Here is a 14667-nt window from a genome sequence, read left to right as displayed (position 1 = left end):
CCCCATGTCTTCTTTCACATGAATTATTTGGGATTCATACCTGACTCAAGATATCAGAAAGTCTGGCCAGTTGTATAGGAGGCATACTTTAGGATATCTGATTACTTACTGTTGAATTTTTCACAAAGCTAACGGCTTGAGATGTCAACGTACTTGGGATTGTCAGGTACTATGTCATCCCGGTTCTTACTCCATAATTTGATACCATCTTGAAGATGCTGTCTTGTCTCCCGTCAGCTTAGTGTTGTGAAGATTGTTTGGATTGGGTGCAGATTGGGGGTACAACCATAAGACTACAGGGCTTGTATCTGAAGAATATTGACTAGACCAGAATTCACTTAAAGATGCGATGTCAGATTTTTGGCCGATTTGACCCAACAATTTTGATTTAAAATTCAATAGGTATTTTGATGGGGGTTGAGAAAGTTACAAGCTTTCATTTGAGCCAATTATTAGTAGCAGTGAAATGAAGTGTTCAAAATTGGGATCCCGACAATATATCGCGTGACCAATTCTTATGTGTTTCATAAGAATTGTTTTAAATTTTTTGTCTCGGTTCCTGACCATTAAAAGTAAAAGTTAAACTTTTTTTTCATTAGAGCGGGTGATACTCTTTGAAATACCATTCACTCAACAAAATCTATTTTTTAATGTTTGGGGCCAAAAATCTGACATATCATCTGTTTAAAGGAACGTTACAGAATTGGTAAGAAACAAAAATCGTGACGATCACAGATTTACAGTTGTGTGTTTACTGGCCTGATCTGCTGATGCTGGAATCACTTTTAAAGCCCTGTTGGGGTGGTAGGGGATGGGGTGGTCAGTAGGAAACTATTTTTGAAGTTGGAATGAGCTACGTTTGGAAAAGTCCATGACTCTACTGCCTCTGGTGAGGACAATGTTAATTTGCATTGAAACTTTGCAAAGGGCACCACTAGCAAAAGCTCAGGGCACCATTAGCAAAAGCTCAGGGCACCATTAACAAAAGCTCAGGGCACCACGACAACTGCTGTAGGTGTTAGTTCGAGGCCTGAGTTTGCATTGCTCCTCTGAAGCTAACACTGTATGCATCCATCTCTGTGTTGCATTTGTTGATAGGGCGTGCCCTTCAGACTACTCCGTACTCGGTGAAAACTTTTGACCCATCCTCAAGTTGTTTAAACTGGCATCTGGCCAGTGGACCAGTGTTCATAAGGGAGGACCCTGAAGGCCTTTCTCCTCTGAGTGCTAAGAGTCTCCTAAAACACTTCAGATTTCTCGGGTGTTTGGATAAGAGAATCGCGTTTTGAAAAAATAGGGTTTGGCTGAAGAATTGTCCCTAACTTATGTACATCTATACCTGTGTACAGATTCCTTTGTGCCAACTACGCACGGTTGTGATATAAAATAAATAAGCTTGAAAATAGTTGGTGGACTGATGTTTCAAACCCAAGCAGAGTCTTTCTCAAAGGCTAAAATAAATATTCAAGCAGGGACAAAAATCTAGACTAGATACTCAAGTGTTTGAAGTGTTCCAACTATATGAAATAAAACGTTAGGGGACAGTATGAAGCAGTTTGTTTCCGATGCCACAAGAAGCAAACCAATGTAGTAAAAATGTACATGTACATTTTGAAAGGTGACATACTGTTCATTGGCCCTTTTACTACACAAAGATTTACTTGTAAAGGCAGCTGGTATACTTTTGGTAATTGTCTAAGACCATTATTCTCACTTGGTGTATCTTCAACATAGGCATAACATGTGAAAAATTGGGCTCAATTGGTCGTCGAAGTTGCTAGAAAGTAATGAAAAAAAAAAACCTTTGTCGTAGAAAATGTGCGCTTTCAAATGCCTGAGAAAGGCTCCATGTCTGAAGCCTTTTTTCAAATTCATTTTTGTAGGTGCACAAAATAACCTTTTCTTCATCTGCATTACAGCTCTCCATTGCTCTTTACCCAGTGGTCATGAATTTCATGCCTGAAACTTTTTTTTTCAAGTTCAAATTCCAATTTTTGTAGGTGAACAAATAACCTCTTCTTCTATACAACTACAATACTCCGAAAGTGGGTCGTTTCTAACGAACCTGTTTGATAATACAACGGCTCTCCATTGCCCTTTACCAAGTGGTCATGAATTTTGAAAACCAGTAAAAGATTGTAATTATTCGACTGCCCCATATGGATGATTTTCTATGAGCTCTCGTTGACATTTCATTTAATCTCTGCCTGAGGATCAGTGTTTTGTAAAAGCTATTCATCATTAATGAACTTGAGGCACTGCAAGGCTACAGCAGTTTAGTGGTAATTAAACCTTCATTAAAGGCACTGGACACAGTTGGTATCTGTCAAAGACAGTAGTCTCGCATTAATTCCCCTTTGGTAAAGTATCAACCCTCTTGGGTAAAGTGCCAACCCTAATACAGTAAAGTACCAACCCCCATTTGGTAAAGTACCAACCACTTATTTGGTCTTTGCTTGAAATGCTATAATTTCAAAGAATCTAGGAAACATTCAGTTTGGTAATGCAAGTCCAAACTTGATGTTTGAACACAGCTAAAATGTAACACTTGTTTTTATCACAATTTTTGGGTGACTGGATGACCGATTGAGCTTAAACTTTCAATTTTTTTATAATTTAAATGTTCATGTATGTTGGTATGGATTGACAATAACCAATGTTATACATGTGCTTGAATCAGAAACTCTTTTCTCAGATGCCCCTTAGTGTGATGTAAGTTTATATTTCTTGAAAGCTATTGGTCACTTAAAATGCATAGATGCACTTAAAGGGGCTGTGTCTTCATGATCAAAGATGTGGCTGTACACGCCCTCTATAGACTGATACAGGAAAGGGCACAGGTGCAGTTACTGGGTGAGAGTTCACAATGCTATGTACAGCCTGCTTTGATTGCGACCACACTACCCCTTCGTTTGGTATGGTTCATTTTGTCCGTAATTTCTCTATCACAATTTTCCTATAATGGACAATATTTGTGTAGAGTGTGTTTATATTTTAGTAATTGCAGCCAGAATGTAAATGCTCTTGGTTTCATTGTTTTTTTGGTTTAGCCAATCAAAGGGCAGCATAGAACCACAGTACCCTCTTGTTGGTTGGGTTGGTATAACAATTGTAATCAGATGGTACGGTGGACTTAAACTGAATTAACATCTTGGGCCAATTTCATAAAGCTGCAGAGGCAAAAGTTAAGTGCCTAAAAGTTTGCTTCTAAGCGCAAATGAGCAGGAAACCAGTCACAAATTGTACTTGTGACATGGTGTGTTGGCAGGTAGCCTTAGTCTAGTAAGCATGATTTTGGTGTACGTTTTGTGCTTTAAGCAGCTCCATGAAATTGGTCCCGCTTAATTTTTTTTTTTTTTTTAATAAATAAAATAGTCAAACCTATGTTTTCTTTTGTTGCCATCAAGCTTGCATACTTTTTGCACATCTTGTGATAAATAGTTGATTTGAACCATGTCAGCTAGTAATCATTAATCCCTAAAGCCCTTTCACATGACAACAATTAACAGGGGTCCCCTGCTTTAATTTGAACATGGTTGTGAAATTGTTTGTGTAAAAGGACAACTATGTTTGGACTGTCCAGGGCCCCCAGTGAAATCTTCTAAACTTTGGCATAATTTACAGGCAGAATGCAAAATGTCTCTTCACCGGAGGTGTATTTTGTCAAATTTTGCACCCATGTTAAATTCAAGCATGGGATCCTTGTTAATTTGCTGTCATCTGAAAAGAGCTTAATGACCAAAGATGGTAACATTATGTCATAACACGCCTGCGCACAGCAAACGAAAGTAGTCAGTTGTTATATGCTGTACTGAGTCCCGGAAAACTGAACACGGCGGAAGACTAAAACCGCCACACTGGGTTTGCTCTATGATTAGAGATTTTAATTATTAAGATAAGAGGATTACTGGAGCTTGGTTTTAGATTTGAATACAATCCGCAGGATTCCTTCCCACTCATTTTTCAACTTTTATGTCTATCCTCAAAGATTAAGTGAGAGGTTAACTTTTTTTAAATCTTTTTACAGGACAAACCATTGACTTCAAAATATCCCACTTGTGAATGCAATTTTGAGAGGTTCATGAGCACAGTTTAAAAACCCCATAGGATTAATGATGATATAACTCCAGGAAATTGAGCAATTGATCTTTGTAAATATCTTCACCAAAGAAGTATAGAGCGCCAAAGGTGCTTGAGTGGGAACTCTGGCTGAAATGTGAATTGTGCACTGGACTCCATTTTAACAACCAACTCTTTTGATGCAACAAAAGATAAGGGTACAATTTTATGGCTCTGCTTACAGCTGAATTCCAAGCTTACAATCACCATTTTCTGCTTACACAGCAAGCGCAAAATGCCTGCGCTAGTTGTGTAAGAGTAGAATGCCGGGTAAGCCAAAATCCCTGCTAACCCGTGGAATAGGTTTGATGTAAGCGCAAAATTCCTGTTTCCTTAAGCGCGATTCTTTGCTTTTGGTAGTAAGCAGACCCATGCAAGGAGGCCCAGTACAATGACCATTGCTATCAGTGATAATATGACGAATCATTTGCTTGCTAAAATGGCGCCCATGTGTATTAAGTTAACATCACAACACAGCTCCAGTACACCATTGTGCCTTTGGCGCTCTATAGTCTTTGATCTTCACTGGTATACTTTTTGACTTGTGCGCTTGAGAGATACAGTGCATGTGGAACGGATACCAGTGGTGTTATTTCTGTAATACTTATAATAATCACGAGTACTGTACATTACTGTGTTTTCAAGGTGTTGTTTTTTGTTATAGATCACATCAAAAAGTAAACAAGTTTGTAGATAACTAAATTGTAAAAAAAATAAAAATAAAAAAAAAACAAAAAAAAACTGGAAAATAAAAAAATAAAACATATCCCTTGTAAGATTTTTTTAAAGAGTATTTTGTTTCAGTTTGTGTATCATTTTCTCCATGACTATTTCCTATATTAAAACGTTTAATAATTATGAAAGGAATAAGACATAAAATGCCTACCTGCACGCAATTTTTTCTGTACATCAAAATTGCCATTGTCGTGCTTTTCAATGGGGAATTTTGTTTGTTCTTAAATAATCGATTGATAAAAGGGAAACCTTAAATGCAGTGGACACTATTGGTAATTATTCAAAATAATTATCAGCATAAAACCTTACTTGGTAACGAGTAATGGGGAGAGGGTGATAGTATAAAACATTGTGTGAAACAGCTCCCTCATAATTGACGTAGTTTTCGAGAATGAAGTAATTTTCCACAAAATTTGATTTCGAGACCTCAGATTTAGAATTGGAGGTCTCGAAATCAAGCATCTGAAACCACACAACTTCGTGTAACCATGGTGCGACAAGGGTGTTGTTTTCTTTCATTAATATCTCGCAACTTCGATGACCGATTGAGCTCAAATTTCCACAGGTTTGTTATTTTATGCATATGCTGAGATACACCAACTGTTAAGACTAGTCTTTCACAATTACCAATAGTGTCCAGTGTCTTTAAATACAACACAACGCGATACAACTAGTTTTATTTATAGCTGGTGCAATAAAATGCCTTTTTGGGTAGGAACTGATACAATTATGCAGATCATAATCTACGATGAGCTTCATTGGACTAGAACCGCGGCTCAAGGTGAAATTTCATTTCGGCTATATCAAACTTCCAACAAAAATTGCCAAAACTGATAAAATTTGCAGGTGCCTTGCTTTATTACTAACGAATCGTATTTGACTGCACATCACAATAAAAACCAGTGTTCTCGAACACATGGCGGCAAATCACTTTTGCTTCTTTTTGCATAATGCGTGGTTTTTGGTCTCCAGTACAAAAACTGCAGACGAACTTGATGGTAGCCATTTCTCTCGCATCAAGCGTGGACGAGCCAAGTCACGTGATTGGTGGCATACTAAAGCTGTATATTTTGTCATGTGCTCGCTCTGTACTAACCAGCGTGGTCTGGAGTGAGGGGCAGTCTGTACCACAAGGCCAACCTGCCTTTAAGATTGGAGGTACACCAAGGGCACCGAAGGCTAATTTTAAAGGAGGACGTTGGCTGATGGATGTACAAAGCAGCAAGGATTTGATGGTAAGTGTTGTGGTGGATGTCAACAAAATCTTGGATTTTAGTTCGTTTTTACTCCAATGCAATGAAGTGGGAGTGATCACTTTGTTTCATAATGTTTCCTATAGTTTAGTCTAGTTTTATTTCGAGTGGTGTCCCCGAACTGTTTTATCCATAAGGTTCTGTCCTGCATTGTTGTTCATAGCTCCACTGTCTCCAGTCTGGAGCCTTTCCTCTACCACGTTTCCTGCGTCCATGTTTTGGTTCCTAGTGTGAGTTTTGATGCAGACCCGCCTCGCTCCTACTACAGTGCCCAGCAAATCTCATTTCTCGATCCTTGATCTTATCATTCTGATTCCTATTGTAGATTTACAGACTGGAGGGCATTGTGTTGGGCGTGACTGGGTTGTTGACAATGCATAGAAGAAAGACTATACATTCCTGCTTACAAGCAGATTGCGTGCATCTTCCATGTCCATTCACTTTGTTGTATATAGCTGTATATTTTGTGTGCCCTTGCGAATGATTAAGGTCTGTTATACGGGGTTTAAAATGGTGAGATTTTGTTACCATTTCGTTTGGTATTTAAAGCCATTGAACACTTTCGTTAACTAAAATAACAAACCTGTGAAAATTTAGGCTCAATCGGTCATCGGAGTCGGGAGAAAATAACGAGAAAACCCACCTTTGTTTCCGCACGTTTCGCCGTGTCATGAAACGTGTTTAAAATAAATCCGTAATTCTCGATATCGAGAATTTATAATTGTTTTTATGTTTTCTCAAAAAGTAAAGCATTTCATGGAAAAATATTATCCAGAGAGGTCTTTCACCATTACCTTCTGTAAACCCTGTAAGTTTGTAAGTCTGTGAACCCCTGTTCCGAAAGTGTATAATGGCTTTAATGACATTTACACAACGGTGTTAATGTTTAATAATTACAAAATATATATGTTGTTTTCCTTTCAAGATAACATTTCGTCACCCTAATTTTTCATTACTTGTAAATTTTATCTGATTAAAAATATTATTTACTCAAAATGAGATATTGCTTTTGGAAACAATGAGTGAAAAGGTGGCAATCGGATACGGATTTTTTTTTTTCCCGAAATGGTTCAACTGTAGCTTCTAATTTCCTCAAGTGACCGGTCATGGCCATAATTGAGCAATACATATTATGCATAAAATAACAAACCTGTGAAAATTTGAGCTCGATCGGTCGTCGGAGTTGCGAGATAACTATGAAAGAAAAAACACCCTTGTCACACGAAGTTGTGTGCTTTCAGATGCTTGATTTCGAGACCTCAAGTTCTAAACTTGAGGTCTCGAAATCAAATTCGTGGAAAATTACTTCTTTCTCCAAAACTATAGGTCACTTCAGAGGAAGCTGTTTCTCACAATGTTTTATACCATCAGTCTCTCCCCATTACTCGTTTCCAAGTAAGGTTTTATGCCAATAATTATTTTGAGTAGTTACCAATAGTGTCCACTGCCTTTAACAATGGGTTCAGTGTCTTTAAAGTGCAGCAACTCACACAACCAGGGACTGCAAAACCCATTATGACGGAACAAAAGCCTGTAAATGTCATGGTTGCTCACATTTTTGCTGGTATTCTGCGTAATAAACCCACACAGACGGCGTCAGATTGAAACACATCGTGAACATTATTATAGTGTTTATTACTGCAAGTTATCATAGCTAGTGGCTAAGTGGGCTTTTGTTTATTACGCTGCTTATGAATTTAGTTAAAATCCACTTTCCATATACTCCTGAGAGAATACGCCTGAGAAACAAAGCTTAAAAGTGGCAAATGCAAGGTCGTTTATCCGCTGGATTTTTTTACACCATAGATTGGTCCGCAGTTTAATGCGTTACAACTTGCAGTTTTAGTCACTGGCTAAATTGAGCTTTTGATAAATCACTCTGCCTAGACACTGCTCGAGAATTTCAAAGGTCGTGGGATTCGAATCCCACCAGAGTGTTTTTTTTAACACAGAGCTCGGGAAAGTATCGAGTACGGTGCTATTAGGAGTATGCCTTTGGGTTGCGTATAATTTATGATAAAACTTTGTCTCTCGCCTTTATATTACCCATAATGACACTGATCAACATATGTGAAATATTTTTTAATTTACCGGACCCCCCGCCCTCCCTCGACTTCCCGCCCTACCTCGACTTCCCGCCTCTCCTCCTTCAACACCCACCGCCAAACAGCTCTCTGGGCCAAGCCCCCTGCAACCTGTTTTGATTTTTTAAGTTGTCAACTCCATCAATTTTAAAAGCTGATTTTAAAATGTATTATGCCAGACTATACAAGATATTATTTCTGTAGATAATGCATTTTTGTCATTTGAAATTCCAGCGGGAAATTGTAGTTGCATATCATCTTTCATAGGGCTTTAGCTTAAGTCCATTTTCTTTTCAAAATTCAGGTCGTCGCACCGTAGTCATCCTTTATTACCTCTCATATGATGGGTTTTTAATAAATCTAGCCTATCATTCCACAATTGTTGTTGTTATAACTTATACTTTTCTTTAAAGGCACTGGACACCTTTGGTAACTGTCAAAGACCAGTCTTCTCACTTGGTGTATCTCAACATAGTTTTGCACAAAATAACAAACCTGTGTATATTTGGGCTCAATTGGTCGTCGAAGTTGCGAGATAATAACGGAAGAAAAACACCGTCCCTTGTCACACGAAGTTGTGTACTTTCAGATGCTTGATTTCGGGACCTGAAAATCCAATTCTGAGGTCTCGATATGAAATTAAAACATGTTAGTTAAAACTATATGTTACTTCAGAGGGAGCTGTTTCTCACAATGTTTTATACTATCAACAGCTCGCCATCGCTTTATGACAAGTATAAAGTGTTTATGCTAACAATTATTTTGATTAATTACCAACGGTGTCCAGGGCCTTTAAGATTTGTTATGGATGATTGTGAGTGCTAGTGTCGAAAAACTAAAATCACCAAGTAAAATGGGGACTATTCCCTAACCTCGTGAAATAAAAGCTAGATTTTACGGAATGATTGCTCTTCGACGACTAATGCATGAATGAAATGTATTCATTGTTTAAATACACTATCTATTGGAAAATGAATGAAAACAAAACACCTTAATTTTACGGAGCCCATGATTCTGTCACCTTTTTGTCCAAAGATTAAACGGCTCGTTTTTCGCGCGTGTTTTTCGCACGATTAGTGTTTGGGCATGGTGGTATTGCATTAATCAAATTTAATAATGCAAAGTTTAATCAAGGCACAATTTTTAAAGGCACTGCTTATAGAATTTTGCGCTTACGGAACCCGTGTAGCGCACAGTTCTAAATGAAATGGTCTTGTCAAATAATGGAACTATTTTGATGAATTGTACTTTGAAGGCCATGCACACCATGTTTAGCCTCAAGCCCCACCTCAAACATGACATTGATGTAAAACTAACTAACACAAGAACCTAGAAATGGGAATTAGCCTTGTCAATTAATACTGAAGTTAATGAGTGATGAGTTGTACTTTTATAAGTCCACCATGTTTAGCTTCGAGCCCCACCTTAAACATGACAATGATGTAAAACTAACTAACAACATGCAAAACAAATATATACATGGAAATTAGCTTGTCAAATAATGTAATGAGCTGTAGTTTTCAGGCCACGTGCCCGACCTCCAACATGCCATGATGTTGGTTAAAGTAACCGATGCATAGCATGCATGTTAACTCGTGTAAGTGTGAATGCATGAGTGAGGCCTCTTGTGGACAGTATGAATGGCGTGACAAAATTCTAGATTTCCCCAAAGAGAATCGTAGACAGAATGCAGGAGACAAAATAATGTTGGCTCGTTTTATAGATTCATCATTGCATAAATGATATTGGTGGTGAAGGTGTGGTACTTCGATTGCTCTTTTGGGAAGAGGCCTACCTGGGCCCAATTTCGTAGAGCTGCATGCTAAGCACAAAAATGTGCTTAGCATGAAATTTCTTCCTTAATAAAAACAGGATTACCAACAAAATTTCCACGTGATTTTCATGATAAGCAAACAATAGCTGAACACCACTATCAAGCAATATGCAACAAATGAAAATTTGGTTTGTAATCCTGTTTTTATCAATTAAGAAGAAATTTCATGATAAGCAAATTTTTGTGCTTAGCAGCTCTATGAAATTTGGCTCTGGTTCAAAGATCATGATACCCTTGGGTAAGGCCATCTTGATTTTCTCTCATTCAAAATCAATGTAACCAAACTAAGGCTGGAAGGAGAACTAGTCTGGTTCCTTTTTGTGAAATAAGTATCAGCATTGATTACTGCTATTGGATTCAGGGGACACGACAAAGATAGTGGCATCGTGGTAACCAGTAGTTGTCTTAACCAATAGAGTTATATATAAGAACAAGAGGGCGAACTGGCATATACACTGGTCTTGTGTTAGTTTTCAAACGATTAAACAGTTAGTTCAGGTTGTTCATGTTTTATTTCAAGGTTCTTTCATCAGTGAGTTGATTTTATTTATTTTTGTACAAACCCTTTAGGCTCTTGACAATTACGGATGAAAACATCTGGCTTCATAGAAATTGTGTAGGATGATAATTCATAATTATTGTTTTATTCTTACGGGATGTTAATATTGTTTTGTTGTTAAATGATTCTCATAAAATTGATGTTGTGTGTTCTGCACTTTGATAAGTGAAACCTTTTCAAAAAGCTGTTCATGTTCTGATAAAACCCATGAACCGATAATTGTTTTTGTTTTATTAATTGTTTTATTGCTGTGGTGTGTTCTGCACTTTGATAAGTGAAACCTTTTCAAACAGCTTTTTATGTTCTGATAAAACTCATGAACAGATAATTGTTTTTGTTTTATTAATAGAATATGCATCACATGTAGTTATTAACCATGTATACACCAGTGACTATGCACCCAGGTGCATCCATTATTCAGAATATTTTATTATTATGAGTTATTTTCGAAATGTCAAAAATAAGTTGCTTATTAAAGAAAAACATCTGGGCGGTTTTTAGAAGATAAAACAGCTAGTTCATGTTGTTCAGTGAGTTGATTTATACAAAATACTTTACTATTGTCAAGTACGATGAAACATCTGGCTTCGTAGACATTTTGTAGGATTACCTCCTTTTAAAAAATTCTTTATCTGACTAAAATGAGGTATCGTTAAAGTGTGTTAATTTAACTTGTTCATAATTTTCCATCGAACGATGTGAAAGGTAGACATTCACTGTAGAAACATACGTGGATGTCCAATATCCAATAATGGAAGTACAAAGTAGACATTCACTGTACAAACTTATGTGAATGTCCAATATTCATTTTCTATAAAGCAACATCGATATGCATTGCACAAACCATTATGCAATATTGAAAAAGGAACATCGATATTCGCTGTATAAACCTATATGTGAATGTCCAATATCCAATATTGATTTACAAGATAGATATTCACTGTACAAACCTATGTGAATGTCCAATATCCAATATTGATGTACAAGGTAGACATTCACTGTACAAACCTATGTGATAGTCCAATATCCAATATTGATGTACAATATAGACATTCACTGTACAAACCTATGGAAATGTCCAATATTGATGTACAAGGTAGACATTCACTGTACAAACCTATGTGAATGTCCAATACCCAATATCTATGTACAAGTTAAGGTATACTAGACATTCACTGTACAAACCTATGTGAATGTCCAACATCAAATATTGATGTACAAGGTAGACATTCACTGTAGAAACCTATGGGAATGTCAACCGTCCATTATCGGTAAAGCACATCGATATTCGATTTGCAAACATAATGTGGATGTCCAATACCCTATATCAAATTAAATTTTCTGTCATGTTCTAAAAGAAGAATGTGCGGGATATTCCATAAGACTGGACTTATCGTAATCGTTATTAAACTATTGCTGTGACGTCACTCTATTGATGAAAGTGTGAGAACTTTTACGAATCTACACTCAGCTGTAGGAAGTAATAAAAATACTGCTGTAGAACATCTTTTTTTAAATTCTCATTGTTCGCCAGCCTTCCAAAGTGTCTTAACCGAAAAGACTTCCCACATCCCCTCTTCCTTCCCTACCTTGTGTCTTTACGTTTGCCTAAGGATTTTGGTTATCTAGGCCAAACGGGTTAAGAGCACTTGCTGCATAGTACCCACTCCGTGCAGAGATATCTAGAGCACGTTAAAGCACTGTGCAATTACACAACAGAATCCCAGATCAACCTGGAGAATTATGAACAACTTCCAAAAGATATAACGCAGCTTCCGTTTGGATTCAAGGGAGGCAGGTGAAAGGAAATGCTTTCAGGTGTAGTAGATCCCATTCAGTTGCAGGAGTTTTGTGCACATGAGAATATACTGTGCACTATTAATGCCTCAGGTTTGTACAGTGCCCGTGATGGCAGAACTCCCTAATGCCAAAATACACGGTCATCATTAAACTCGGGCACCGAGGTTTTCTTCACCGGACGGTGAAGGATTGCCCTCCCGAGAAAATACCTTGACTTTCCCGCTTCCGAATCCCGACGGACGCGGTAGGAAGATAATTTATGGCGGAGAGTGGCAGCTAACTCACGCACCCAGGCTTTTGTAATTTTACAGACCCGCGTTTATTGAACGCCAAGGGGCAGTTGGACCAATGTTTAAACAATCCATTTCATAATTACCATCTGCAAAGGTTAGTGTTTAGTTTTGTTCCCAGCAATTTTCTGGATTGTATTAGTTGAAGCAGGTGCTGTTGTGCCAAAGGAGTTGAAGAACTTAGGCGCCTAATAGACATGGCTAGTTGGGTTCTTGTTGGCCCTATATAATATAGGTCTCTTCCTCTACTATAGTATAATACGAAAGTGTAAAGCCCGGGTCATACTTCCTGCGAATGCGAATGCGAAGCGAATATTCACGTCACAAATTCGCAACGAACAATTCGCAGCAGTTGAACTCTGCTCTGCTCCCTTGCGAATAATCGCTGCGAAAGGAGGGTGTGACGTCAAATTCACGTCAAATTCGCTTGGCATTCGTGTTCGCATGAAGTATGAACCGGGCTTTAGGCCGCCAGGGCGAGGTTCTTGTTTGATAAAGGCTACCAACTCTTTGCACAAAATAAATCATGCTTGCCCGAACATGACGTCACACTTCGAGCCACGTGTGTAACACCGGTCTGTTGAACTTGGCGGTTTTCTGACAGATGAACCTTTGACCTTGCATATCTGGTTACTGGTTGGCTTGTTCAAACATCTGACGTACACACTTCGAGTCACGTGTGTAATACCGGTCTTTTGAACTTGGCGGTTTTCTGAGAAAAATTACCTTTGACCTTGCATATAGGGTTACTGGTAGGCTTGTTCAAACATCTGACGTCATACTTCGAGGCACGTGTATAATACCAGTATTTCAAACCTGGCGGTCATCTTTAAACTTTGCGTGTCACAACACTGTGTATATCGCACACACGCGCACAACAGTATCGCCGTACGCATCCGTAAAATAAAACATTGTGAGAAACGGCTCCCTCTGAAGGGACGTAGTTTTTGAGAAAGAAGTAATTTTCCACGAATTTGATTTCGAGACCTCAGATTTAGAATTTGAGGTCTCGAAATCAACAATCTAAAAGCACACAACTTCGTGTGACTAGGGTGTTTTTTCTTTCATTAGTATCTCGCAACTTCGACGATCAATTGAGCTCAACTTTTCACAGGTTTGTTATTTTATGCATAAATGTTGATATACACCAAGTGAGAAGACTGGTCTTTGACATTTACCAATAGTGTCCAGCGTCTTTAATTTCCACCTCTTTCAATAACTCCTTATGATATTGTGATAACGATTATACAACAGATGAGAAAATAGATGTAGATCTAAATAGATCTTCGTAAATCCAGCTCAAATAACACAATGACCACTAGAGCCCGAAGCAAAGCTAGTGCAACATCAACATTGCGTTTGCTGTAACTAAAAACAAATGTATAGTGTTTCTAAAAACACATAGGCCTACCTGTAGTGTGTGCATTTTCTTCTTTTTTTTGGAGCAAACTAACAAAACCGATACATTGCCATGCTTACGATTTGAAACTAGGGAGCGTGTATTGGTTTGTGTACTCGAAGGAAACAATAATAGTTGTTTTGGAAAGCTTCCGGCGGGTACGAACTGGCCCAGTTTTTGATCAATCCCAGTGGGGACCAAAATAATGTTTTGATCGGTCAAAATAAGCAGCAGGAATTCTCGGTCGTCTGACTCGGAATAGAGCCCCTTTCACATGATAGCAATTTAGCAAGGGTCCATTGCTAAAATAATTATAGCGTTGTTGTAAAACTGCAAAAAAAATTACCTTGTGTGAAAGGACAACAATTGTTTCTAGTTGTCTTGTAAAATCTTGTCAAACATTGCTACATTTTATAACCATGCTAAAATTTAGCAAGGGACCCCAGTTAAATTGTCGTCGTGTGAATAGCACTTAAGTCAACAATGTTCCTCTTGGCTGTGGCTTTCGACTGTTGGCTGTGGCTTTCGACTGTTGGCTGTGGCTTTCGACTGTTGGCTGTGACGGTGGTTGACGAAGGGTATCAGGCAAGTGTG

Source organism: Asterias rubens, chromosome 19 (genome assembly GCF_902459465.1).
Source record: "Asterias rubens chromosome 19, eAstRub1.3, whole genome shotgun sequence".
In the NCBI taxonomy this organism is placed as follows: Eukaryota; Metazoa; Echinodermata; class Asteroidea; order Forcipulatida; family Asteriidae; genus Asterias; species Asterias rubens.
The sequence above is the reverse complement of the archived record's forward strand: the minus strand, read 5'-3'. Positions refer to the sequence as shown.